This window comes from Salmo salar, chromosome ssa05 (assembly GCF_905237065.1).
Source record: "Salmo salar chromosome ssa05, Ssal_v3.1, whole genome shotgun sequence".
In the NCBI taxonomy this organism is placed as follows: domain Eukaryota; kingdom Metazoa; phylum Chordata; class Actinopteri; order Salmoniformes; family Salmonidae; genus Salmo; species Salmo salar.
In genome coordinates this window covers 60,960,864-60,974,035 of record NC_059446.1, presented here as the reverse complement: position 1 = coordinate 60,974,035, position 13,172 = coordinate 60,960,864, and positions in this window count along the sequence as shown.

Here is a 13,172-nt window from a genome sequence, read left to right as displayed (position 1 = left end):
ACACCGCTGGTCCTGCTCACACTGCCCTACCCTGTGCTTTGACCTCTTTCTCCCCTCTCTCTCCAGATGAAATCTCGCGTCTTGTGACGGCCGGCCGCCCAACAACCTGCCCACTTGACCCTATCCCCTCCTCTCTTCTCCAGACCATTTCCGGAGACCTTCTCCCCTTCCTCACCTCGCTCATCAACTCATCCTTGACCGCTGGCTACGTCCCTTCCGTCTTCAAGAGCGAGAGTTGCACCCCTTCTGAAAAAACCTACACTCGATCCCTCCGATGTCAACAACTACAGACCAGTATCCCTTCTTTCTTTTCTCTCCAAAACTCTTGAACGTGCCGTCCTTGGCCAGCTCTCCTGCTATCTCTCTCAGAATGACCTTCTTGATCCTAATCAGTCAGGTTTCAAGACTGGGCATTCAACTGAGACTGCTCTTCTCTGTGTCACGGAGGCTCTCCGCACTGCTAAAGCTAACTCTCTCTCCTCTGCTCTCATCCTTCTAGACCTATCTGCTGCCTTTGATACTGTGAACCATCAGATCCTCCTCTCCACCCTCTCCGAGTTGGGCATCTCCGGCGCGGCCCACGCTTGGATTGCGTCCTACCTGACAGGTCGCTCCTACCAGGTGGCGTGGCGAGAATCTGTCTCCGCACCATGCGCTCTCACCACTGGTGTCCCCCAGGGCTCTGTTCTAGGCCCTCTCCTATTCTCGCTATACACCAAGTCACTTGGCTCTGTCATATCCTCACATGGTCTCTCCTATCATTGCTATGCAGACGACACACAATTAATCTTCTCCTTTCCCCCTTCTGATAACCAGGCGGCGAATCGCATCTCTGCATGTCTGTCAGACATATCAGTGTGGATGACGGATCACCAGCTCAAGCTGAACCTCGGCAAGACGGAGCTGCTCTTCCTCCCGGGGAAGGACTGCCCGTTCCATGATCTCGCCATCACGGTTGACAACTCCCTTGTGTCCTCCTCCCAGAGTGCTAAGAACCTTGGCGTGATCCTGGACAACACCCTGTCGTTCTCCACTAACATCAAGGCGGTGACCCGATCCTGTAGGTTCATGCTCTACAACATTCGCAGAGTACGACCCTGCCTCACACAGGAAGCGGCGCAGGTCCTAATCCAGGCACTTGTCATCTCCCGTCTGGATTACTGCAACTCGCTGTTGGCTGGGCTCCCTGCCTGTGCCATTAAACCCCTACAACTCATCCAGAACGCCGCAGCCCGTCTGGTGTTCAACCTTCCCAAGTTCTCTCACGTCACCCCGCTCCTCCGCTCTCTCCACTGGCTTCCAGTTGAAGCTCGCATCCGCTACAAGACCATGGTGATTGCCTACGGAGCTGTGAAGGGAACGGCACCTCCATACCTTCAGGCTCTGATCAGGCCCTACACCCAAACAAGGGCACAGCGTTCATCCACCACTGGCCTGCTGGCCCCCCTACCTCTGAGGAAGCACAGTTCCCGCTCAGCCCAGTCAAAACTGTTCGCTGCTCTGGCACCCCAATGGTGGAACAAGCTCCCTCATGACGCCAGGACAGCGGAGTCAATCACCACCTTCCGGAGACACCTGAAACCCCACCTCTTTAAGGAATACCTAGGATAGGATAAAGTAATCCTTCTAACCCCCCCCTAAAAGATTTAGATGCACTATTGTAAAGTGGTTGTTCCACTGGATATCATAAGGTGAATGCACCATTTTGTAAGTCGCTCTGGATAAGAGCGTCTGCTAAATGACTTAAATGTAAATGTAAATGTAAACCTCACCATGTGTATGTACATGTATTGCAGTGCAGTCACTCTCTCTCTGTGGTGACGTACAAATGTCAACCTCACCATGTGTCTGTACATGTATTGCAGTCTCTCTCTCTTTGTCAACTTCACCATTGGTCCAGATGCCTTAGTAACATGTAATTCTGAGAAGAAAGAGGATATACAGTATACTGAACAGAAATGTAAAACGCAACATGCAACGATTTCAATGATTTTACCTAGTTACAGTTCATATAAGGAAATCTGTCAATGGAAATAAATAAATTAGGCCCTAATCTATAGATTTCACCTGACTGGGCAGGGGCGCAGCCATGGCTGGCGCCTGGGAGGGCATAGGCCCACCCTCATGGGAGCCAGGCCCACCCACTGGGGAGCCAAGCCCAGCCAATCAGATTGAGTTTTTCCCCAAAAATGGCCTTTATTACAGACAGAAATACTCATCGGCTGTCTGGATGGCTGGTCTCAGACGATCCCCGTGTGGAAGCCAGGTGTGGAGGTTCTGGGCTGGTGTGGTTACACGTGATCGGCGTAAGTGAGGCCGACTGGACGTACTGCCAAATTCTCTAAAACAACGTTGTAACAAAAAATATAAAGGCAACATGTAAAGTGTTGTTCCTGTGTTTCATGAGCTGAAATAAAAGATCCCAGACATAGAGAATTGAACATTAAATTATCTGGCAACAGCTCAGGTGGACATTCCTGCACTCAGCATGCCAATTGCACGCTCCCTCAAAACTTAAGACATCAAATCAAATGTATTTGTCACATACACATGGTTAGCAGGTGTTAAGGCAAGTGTAGCGAAATGCTGGAGCTTCTAGTTCCGACCATGCTGTAATATCTAACAAGTAATATAACCTAACAATTTCACAACAACTACCTTATAACACACACACACACACACAAGTGTAAAGGAATGAATACGAATATGTACATAAAAATATATAAATGAGTGATGGCCGAACGGCATAGGCAAGATGCAGTAGATGGTATAGGGTACAGTATATACATATGAGATGAGTAATGTAGGGTATGAAAACATAAAGCGGTATTGTTTAAAGTGGCTAGTGATACATTACATCAAGATGGCAAGATGCAGTAGATGGTATAAAGTATAGTATATATATATATATATATATACACATATACACACACTGCTCAAAAAAATAAAGGGAACACTTAAACAACAATGTAACTCCAAGTCAATCACACTTCTGTGAAATCAAACTGTCCACTTAGGAAGCAACACTGATTGACAATACATTTCACATGCTGTTGTGCAAATAAAATAGACAACAGGTGGAAATTATAGGCAATAAGCAAGACACCCCCAATAAAGGAGTGGTTCAGCAGGTGGTGACCACAGACCACTTCTCAGTTCCTATGCTTCCTGGCTGATGTTTTGGTCACTTTTGAATGCTGGCGGTGCTTTCACTCTAGTGGTAGCATGAGACGGAGTCTACAACCCACACAAGTGGCTCAGGTAGTGCAGCTCATCCAGGATGGCACATCAATGCGAGCTGTGGCAAGAAGGTTTGCTGTGTCTGTCAGCGTAGTGTCCAGAGCATGGAGGCGCTACCAGGAGACAGGCCAGTACATCAGGAGACGTGGAGGAGGCCGTAGGAGGGCAACAACCCAGCAGCAGGACCGCTACCTCCGCCTTTGTGCAAGGAGGAGCAGGAGGAGCACTGCCAGAGCCCTGCAAAATGACCTCCAGCAGGCCACAAGTGTGCATGTTTCTGCTCAAACGGTCAGAAACAGACTCCATGAGGGTGGTATGAGGGCCCGACGTCCACAGGTGGGGGTTGTGCTTACAGCCCAACACCGTGCAGGACGTTTGGCATTTGCCAGAGAACACCAAGATTGGCAAATTCGCCACTGGCGCCCTGTGCTCTTCACAGATGAAAGCAGGTTCACACTGAGCATGTGACAGACGTGACAGAGTCTGGAGACGCCGTGGAGAACGTTCTGCTGCCTGCAACATCCTCCAGCATGACCGGTTTGGCGGTGGGTCAGTCATGGTGTGGGGTGGCATTTCTTTGGGGGGCCGCACAGCCCTCCATGTGCTCGCCAGAGGTAGCCTGACTGCCATTAGGTACCGAGAGGAGATCCTCAGACCCCTTGTGAGACCATATGCTGGTGCGGTTGGCCCTGGGTTCCTCCTAATGCAAGACAATGCTAGACCTCATGTGGCTGGAGTGTGTCAGCAGTTCCTGCAAGAGGAAGGCATTGATGCTATGGACTGGCCTGCCCGTTCCCCAGACCTGAATCCAATTGAGCACATCTGGGACATCATGTCTCGCTCCATCCACCAACGCCACGTTGCACCACAGACTGTCCAGGAGTTGGCGGATGCTTTAGTCCAGGTCTGGGAGGAGATCCCTCAGGAGACCATCCGCCACATCATCAGGAGCATGCCCAGGCGTTGTAGGGAGGTCATACAGGCACGTGGAGGCCACACACACTACTGAGCCTCATTTTGACTTGTTTTAAGGACATTACATCAAAGTTGGACCAGCCTGTAGTGTGGTTTTCCACTTTAATTTTGAGTGTGACTCCAAATCCAGACCTCCATGGGTTGATAAATTGGATTTCCATTGATTATTTTTGTGTGATTTTGTTGTCAGCACATTCAACTATGTAAAGAAAAAAGTATTTCATAAGATTATTTCTTTCATTCAGATCTAGGATGTGTTGTTTAAGTGTTCCCTTTATTTTTTTGAGCAGTGTATATGAGATGAGTAATGTAGGGTATGACAACATTATATAAAGTGCCATTGTTTAAAGTGGCTAGTGATACCAGAGACATCTGTGGCATCTGTGACTAAACTGCACATTTTAGACTAAATTGCACATTTGAGTGGCCTTTTATTTTCCCCAGCACAAGGTGCACCTGTGTAATGATCATGCTATTTAATCAGCTTCTTGATATGCCACACCTGTCAAGTAGATGGATTATCTTGCCAAAAGAGAAATGCTCAATAACACGGATGTAAACAAATTTGTGCACAACATTTGAGATACATTTTCTATACACACAATCATTTATTGGATCTTTTATTTCAGCTCAAGAAACATGGGAACAACACTTTACATGTTGCCTTTATATTTGTGTTTAGTATATATTGAGTATCCAGCCAAACGCACGCACGCTCCTAGATCGAAGTGAAATGAGGAGAGACCTTTAAGCGCACAGATAGCGCGCTAGTGGGGGGGCGAATAGCATTTTAAATTGCGCGATGGTTCTCATGTGAATGGTCAGTCGCCACGAAAAAGAGTGGCAAGCGCAAGGCTGGATATCAGAGAAGAAACTCATGATTGCAGCTCCGCCGAGCCGTAATCCCCAAAACGAAATTTAAGACAGGTTTAAAAAAAATCCAACTCTGCTCAAGATTAGCGCTTGCAACTTTTGAATATTTTCTCCCTGTGTGTGTGCGTACGAGTGGGTGAGTGCGTAATCAGATTGACAATGATGGACACTTCGGCCTGCCTATAGGAAACCTATAATAGAACAGACGCATTACACATCTTCTTCATCATCATCGTATTCATTCCTTTCAGGCTACCATTTTAATATCCAACTATTATAATGGCTGCACAAAACAAATGAATATGCTGCCATGTTCTTGTTAAATGGTGAGATTGACCCTCTGCGCCCTCACACGCCGCTCTACCCCAAAGTAGCCTATCAGAGAGTGAGGTGAGGTGTAGCTACCGTCTGTGATTATGGTGTTAATAGAAAGTTCAACTTCCACCCATCTGAACAGGCTCCCTAAATTGTATTTGTAACAAAAATACATTTATTTGTAATAGTCAGAACACATTGTGTCAATAATACCACATATTTGAGCAAGTGTAGTACACACAGTTTACACGCAGACAAGTATTGCTGACTAAAAACAATCATTTCACAAAATGGCTAAGTGTGCGCTGAACATGACATAGCCTAAGTAAGACAAAGCTGCTATACCATCATATTTTAAAACGTGTAATGCTTTTATGATGTCATTTTATTTTTTATTGTTGAACATAAAAGACTGGGAAAACACCAGCAAATCAGCTCCAAGTGATTTGAATTTTTGTAATGTGTTCCAAAGTATTCCAAAAATCTGAGAAATATACACTGAGAAGACAAAACATTAAGAACACCTATTTCTATGACAGACCAGGTAAATCTAGGTGAAAGCTATGGTCGCTTATTGATGTCACTGTATTAAATCCACTTCAATCAGTGTATATGAAGGGAAGGAGACTAGTTAATTATTTTTAAACCTTGAGACAAGTGAGACATGGATTGTGTATGTGTGCCATTCAGAGGGTGAATGGGCAAGACAAAAAATGTAAATGCCTTTGAACGAGTTAAGGTAGTTGTTGCCAGGCGCACCGGTTTGTGTCAAGAACCGCAATGCTGCTGGGTTATTCACGTTTAACAGTTTCCCGTGTGTATCAAATAGTCCGCCACCCAAAGACATCCAGCCAATTTGACACAACTGTGGGAAGGATTGGTTTTCTTAATGTTTGGTATACTCAGTGTATGTGATCGTAAACAAATGTAAGCAATGTTTGAAATGATTGTTATTTGTTTGGGCTTCTTGCGGTAAATTTGTAGTCGACAAATTATTTGTAATTTTGTTCCTGCCCCTTGACCAAAAAAATCTGCCTGCGGCTGAACCTAGTTGGTGATCCCTGTGTGTGCGTAAAGCATCGATCACAGAGATACTATAACCTAGCATTTCTATGTAGGCTGCTTTTCTTTCGTTATTACATTGCCTGTAGTACCATTATCATAAGTCCGTCAATTCGACATGTACAGAAATGTCAAAATGAGATTAAGACAAAATGTCCACCGTTTTTGAGGTCTTGGAGACATTCGTGATTTGGGAAGGAATCAGAAGCTTGTGCGCGCGCAGCCTAAACTTCTGGTCTCTCACGCTGTATATTATAACATTCCAGCAGCTATTCGTAGTCAGTATCCAAAAAGCAAAAAGCGAAAAGTTGCACCATTCGTTTCCAATAACATTTCCCACGACAAAGACAGCAATGGGGGTGAAGGATAACGTAAAAGCCAGCGTTAAGGTCCCTATCGTTTTGGCAGCCTTGATATCGGAGAAAGTGGGTTTGGAGCCGCTTTGGCTTTCGCTTTCAGCCAGATGTTTTCTCTGCTTTGAGTTCTGGCGTATGCTAGACAATGAAATTATATTTATCACCACGGTTCCACCAAGGAGTGTGAAATCAAACGCGGGAAAGAGCAGGAGAATGTTCCACGCCTGGGAAGGAAACGTGTCGATGGTGCCCAGTGCGTAATTGCACATTCTACTACAAAGGTTATATTCGAGGGCAATTTCATTGCTGAAAATCATCGGAGACACTGCCAGAAAGAAACTTCCCATCCATGAGAAGAGTATGAGGATAGTGGTCCGTTTGCGCGTAATGACTGATTCCTTGTGCAACGGCCTCAAAACTGCGATGCTCCGTTCGATAGTAAGGAAAAATATAGTCGTAATGGACACAAAGGTGCAGCCAGCGAAAATGGGGCCAATTAAATTGCACGGGTGAAAAGTTGTTCCTTGTGAATTGTTCACGATCCATTCTGGCGCGGAGTTGTTCAACATAAGCGACACCTCTGCGTAAACGGAGACTGGCACCACAAATATCCCTACCGCCAAGTCAGCCACCGCTAGCGACGCTTTCAGATATCCCTGGGGTGTATGAAAGTGCTTAGTCCCGCACAGTACGGCTAATGTCACGGAGTTGCCGAACAAGATAGCAAAAATCAAGATGACCATAAAAACGACCATCAAAATCTTGTTGGTCACAGTCCAGCAACAGAGAGTACAGTTTGTCGGCTCGGTTCCCTCCGGCAGCATGATTGGTCTATATGAGAAACAGACCATGAACTCAAGTTACTGTAATAAGGATGACTATCCTCCTCTCTTCAACTGCATGTTACAGCAAGAACATCTGTGGTTAACAGATTTGACTCCAGGACAGGGCACGCGCTGTGCTGTCTCGCGTCGAGCTGTCACTAAGAGTAAAGTGATGACGTCATATTTAGTCATGACAGCAGCTGGAATAGTAAATACAGATTATATTATTGGTAAAGTGGATTTCATAACGGAAGTTTTGCAACCCTAATATTTGATAATATGAAAAAAAGACAATCAAATGTACTAAAAACATAATATTCTAGGCTATTGTTATACAGTAGGACAATCGCAATTTTAAGAGTCGTTATTGCAGATGGTAGAAACAACTCACTTACCGTAAATAGATTTTCAAATTATTAGATATAAAATTCACCAATATGCTTTATTGGGCGCACATAGGCCAACACAGTGGCTGCATCTTTTGCTCCAATTTAAATATTCCATATATAATCCCTCTCATAAAAATAATGAAATATGACAGATTACTATTCACAAACCCACTTTTTCAGATGACTCTTGGAGACGAGGACCAGACCCAGTCAGTCCGGGACGATATGACTGGACAGGGCTTGAAGTCAGTATGACTGTATGTGCACTGCATGGTCGAATACTATAGGCAGAACTAAATATTACATTTTTACGCAGGCAGATTCAACCCCATTGGCTGATGTCCTTGATGACAATATTTATGTTTAAAATTGTCTTTTGACATATGAGGTTTGCTTTGCACACTTTTGGGATGACAAACCTGCCAATTTACACTTGAAGTCGGAAGTTTACATACACCTTAGCCAAATACATTTAAACTCAGTTTTTCACAATTCCTGACATTTAATCCTAGTAAAAATTCCCTGTTTTAGGTCAGGTTTGGATCACCACTTTATTTTAAGAATGTGAAATGTCAGAATAATAGCAGAGAGAATGATTTATTTCAGCTTTTATTTCTTTCACCCAGTGGGTCAGAAGTTTACATGCACTAAATTAGTATTTGGTAGCATTGCCTTTAAATTGTTTAACTTGGATCAAACGTGTCAGGTAGCCTTCCACAAGCTTCACACAATAAATTGGGTCAATTTTAGCCCATTCCTTCTGGCAGAGTCAGGTTTGTAGGCCTCCTTGCTCGCACACACTTTTTCAGTTCTGCCCACAAATTTTCTATAGGATTGAGGTCAGGGCTTTGTGATGGCCACTCCAATACCTTGACTTAGTTGTCCTTAAGCCATTTTGCCACAACTTTGGAAGTATGCTTAGGGTCATTGTCCATTTGGAAGACCCATTTGCGACCAAGCTTTAACTTCCTGACTGACCCAAGCAGAATTGAGGCTGTAATCACTGCCAAAGGTGCTTCAACAAAGTACTGAGTAAAGGGTCTGAATACTTATGTAAATGTATATTTAATTAATTTAATATTTTTTGCTTTATCATTGTGAGGTATTGTGTGTAGATTGATGAGGGGGACATTTTGGGGGGTCCGTTTTGGAGTGGGGCTGTGGCGTAGCAAGGTGTGGAGGAGGTCAAGGCGTCTGGATGCTTTCCGAAGGCACTATATAACATTCTATAGGCTACACATACTGAGACAGACAGGCATTGTTTCACTGTCCAGACAGCATCAGATACATGGTCTACACATACTGAGACGGAGAGGTGCTGTTTCACTGTCCAGACAGCAAAAAAAAGAAGAAAAAAAAAAACTTCCTGACTGTTGTCTTGAGATGTTGCTTCAATATAACCACATCATTTTCCTACCTCATGATGCCATCTATTTTGTGAAGTGCACCAGTCCCTCCTGCAGCAAAGCACCCCCACAACATGATGCTGCCACCCCATGCTTCACGGTTGGGATGGTGTTCTTTGGCTTGCGAGCATCCCCCTTTTTACTCCAAACATAACGATGGTCATTATGGCCAAACAGTTCTATTTTTGTTTCATCAGACCAGAGGACATTTCTCCAAAAAGCACGATCTTTGTCCCCATGTGCAGTTGCAAACCGTAGTCTGGCTTTTTAATGGCGGTTTTGGAGCAGTGGCTTCTTCCTTGCTGAGCGGCATTTCAGGTTATGTCGATATAGGACTAGTTTTACTGTGGATATAGATACTTTTGTACCTGTTTCCTCCAGCATCTTCACAAGGTCCTTTGCTGTTGTTCTGGGATTGATTTGCACTTTTCACACCAAAGTACGTTCATCTCTAGGAGACAGAACGCGTCTTCTTCCTGAGCGGTATGACGGCTGCGTGGTTCCATGGTGCTTATACTTGCGTACTATTGTTTGTACAGATGTACATGGTACCTTCAGGCGTTTGGAAATTGATCCCAAGGATGGACCAGACTTGTGGAGGTCTATAATTTTTTTCTGAGGTCTTGGCTGATTTCCTTTCATTTCCCCATGATGTCAAGCAAAGAGGCACTGAGTTTGAAGGTAGGCCTTGAAATACATCCACAGGTACACCTCCAATTGACTCAAATTATGTCAATTAGCCTATCAGAAGCTTCTAAAGCCATGCCATCATTTTATGGGATTTTCCAAGCTGTTTAAAGGTACAGTCAATTTAGTGTATGTAAACGTCTGACCCACTGGAATTATGATACAGTGAATTATAAGTGAAATAATCTGTTTGTAAACAATTGTTGGAAAAATGACTTGTGTCATGCACAAAGTAGATGTCCTAAACAATTTGCCAAAACTAGAGTTTGTTAACAAGCCATTTGTGGAGTGGTTGAAAAACAAGTTTTAATGACTCCAACCTAAGTGCATGTAAACTTCTGACTTCAACTGTATATCGTATCCAGTGGAGAGATGAGGAGGAAAGTATCAGTTGGTTGTGATGGTGTGAGTGACCAGGTAGGGAATTTATACAGGACTATTAAAACCCCTACTTGTCATAAAACTCCACTATCACTGCCCTGTGGTGTTGGGGTCATCAGCTTAATGGCCCTAGTTCTCCAACAGCAGCAACCTGATTTTGTCTACCCATCCATCTCCCTAAAGTCTACTAGGTCTGACCCTGCTACATGAAAACCAGTAGAAGGACAGAGGTTGGTGTGGTTTGGCTGACTAAAATCATACAATACTGCACACTGATTAAACGTGATTGTCTAAGCAGTCTGTAACATGGATGTTTGGCTTTTTCTGTTTGGGCTTTAGCTCTGTTCGGGCAGAAGTTGACACAAAGAAAAACAAAATAATAATCTCATGCCATAGTGGGTGTAGTGTAGTGGTAATACTCCCTAATCCAGGGTCACCACGTGTGACTCAGGTCCCAGCTCTGCAAAGCTCCATAAACAGAGGAAGACATGCAGCTGGCATCATGCCCATCTCACCAGATGCAACCGTCAATATTGCCTTTATCGCAATTCAACAGTGATAGGAGAGAACCTACCACTGTTGAACAACAACAGGGCCTCAAAACACATGTGGAACGTCAAAAAGAGAAAACTTGAGAAGTTTTATCAATTATCACTGAGATGAGATAAAAAGAAATACAAGGGATTTAGAAAATAGAAAAACATGGCTTTGGTAAAAAAAAAGGTACTTTGTGTAAATTCCTTAAATGTCCATTAGTAGCTACCTGGAGAGACAAAGAGTCTAGAGAAAAGGTATTCACTTCCTTCTGTTTTTCTGTTCTACCTGATAATGAATTGCAGACACCCGGTGTCCCAGGTCTAAATCAGTCCCTTATTAGAGGGGAACAATGAAAAAATGCATTATAACTGGCTTCGGGGGTCCAGAGTTAAGTTTGACGGGTCTAGAGGATGAAGCTGGGATTGAACTAAATCTCCTTGAGGCCACTCGAGCTGATAAGAATGTTTATTTCTCCCTTTGCTCTCAATTCGTTTTTTGGAACTTGCCCAGAGTCTGTTCCTTGTAGTCACCAGAGTACACACTTCAATTGAACAGACTCTAGTCTCTACACACCAGGTTTTTTGGACTACAATTTAACCTGTTGTGTGTGTTCATGATCAGTCTATGTAGTTCAGATGATAATCAGTACATTATCATTGTGCTCTAACTCCTAGCCTGGCTCTATGCTCAAACTCCTAGCCTGGCTCAGAATCAGCTGCTAGAGACCAAGGAATATGATCCTCAATAAAGTGTGAAACATTCAGGTGCACTGAATTAGATGTACAAATAATTGTACAGGAACATGTTTTCTGAGTGTTCTTGGATATCCCTGATCTACTAGTGCTATGTCTTTGTGTACTAGATGGTCGTCCATGCTTACACGATCCTCCAGGCTATATTCACCTCTATTAAGAGTGTGTTCCATATTTAAAGATCTAGGCATTGGATGATAAGGTTTAGAGAGGAGCAAGGATGTGGCATTCTCCTGATCCTCTTAACTACACTAAACAAAAATATAAATGCAACACGTAAAGTATTGGTCCTGTGTTTCATGAGCTGAAATTAAGAATCACAGAAATGTCCATATGCACAAAAAGCTTATTTCTCTCAAAGTTTGTGCACAAATTAGTTTATATGCCTGTTAGTGAGAATTTCTCCTTTGCCAAGATAATCCATCCACCTGACAGGTGTGGCATATCAAGAAGTTGATTAAACAGCATGATCATTATACAGGTGCACCTTGTGCTGGGGACAATAAAAGACCACTCTAAAATGTGCAGTTTTGTCACAACACAATGCCACAGATGTCTCAAGTTGAGGGAGAGCTCAATTGGCATGCTGACTCCACCAGAGCTGTTGCCGGATAATTGAATGTTCGTTTCTCTACCGTAAGCCGCTTCCAATGTCGTTTTAGAGATTTTCAACAGTATGTCAAACCAGCCTCACAACCGCAGTACACTGAGGAGTATTTCTGTCTGTAATAAAGCCCTTTTGTTTGAAAAAACTATTTCTGATTGGCTGGGCCTGGCTGCCAAGTGGGTGAGCCGATGCCCTCCCAGGCCAACCCATGGTTGCACCCCTGCACAGTCATGTGAATTCCATAGATTAGGGCCTAATGAATTGATTTAAATGTACTTATTTCCTTAAATGAACTGTAACTCAGTAAAATCTTTGAAATTCTTGCATATTTTTGTTCAGTATAGAAGAGAAAGCAGATGGGCTTGATGGGAAAGTGATGCATGTTAGTCCGTTCCTCACTTAATGCTGCGTTCAAAAACAACTGGGAACTCGGAAATCTCAGACTTCTGACTTCAATGCGTTCAAGACAACTGGGAATTTGGTGAAAAAAAACTAGCTCCAACTGGGAAAAATAGTTTGGAATGGTCATCCAACTCGGAATTCCAAACTCTGGCATCTTTCTAGAGCTCTGACTTTCTGACCTGAAGATCACTGACATCATGATTTGACCTTGTTTTTTTCCAAGTTCCCAGTTGTCTTGAAAGCACCATAAGGCGAGGCAAAGCAAAAAAATAACGGTTGGGTGCCATCGACTGAAACATTGCTATAACATCTGGGACACGTTCCTCTGACCAGGTGTTGGTGAAGCATGCCTAATCTTACAATGCC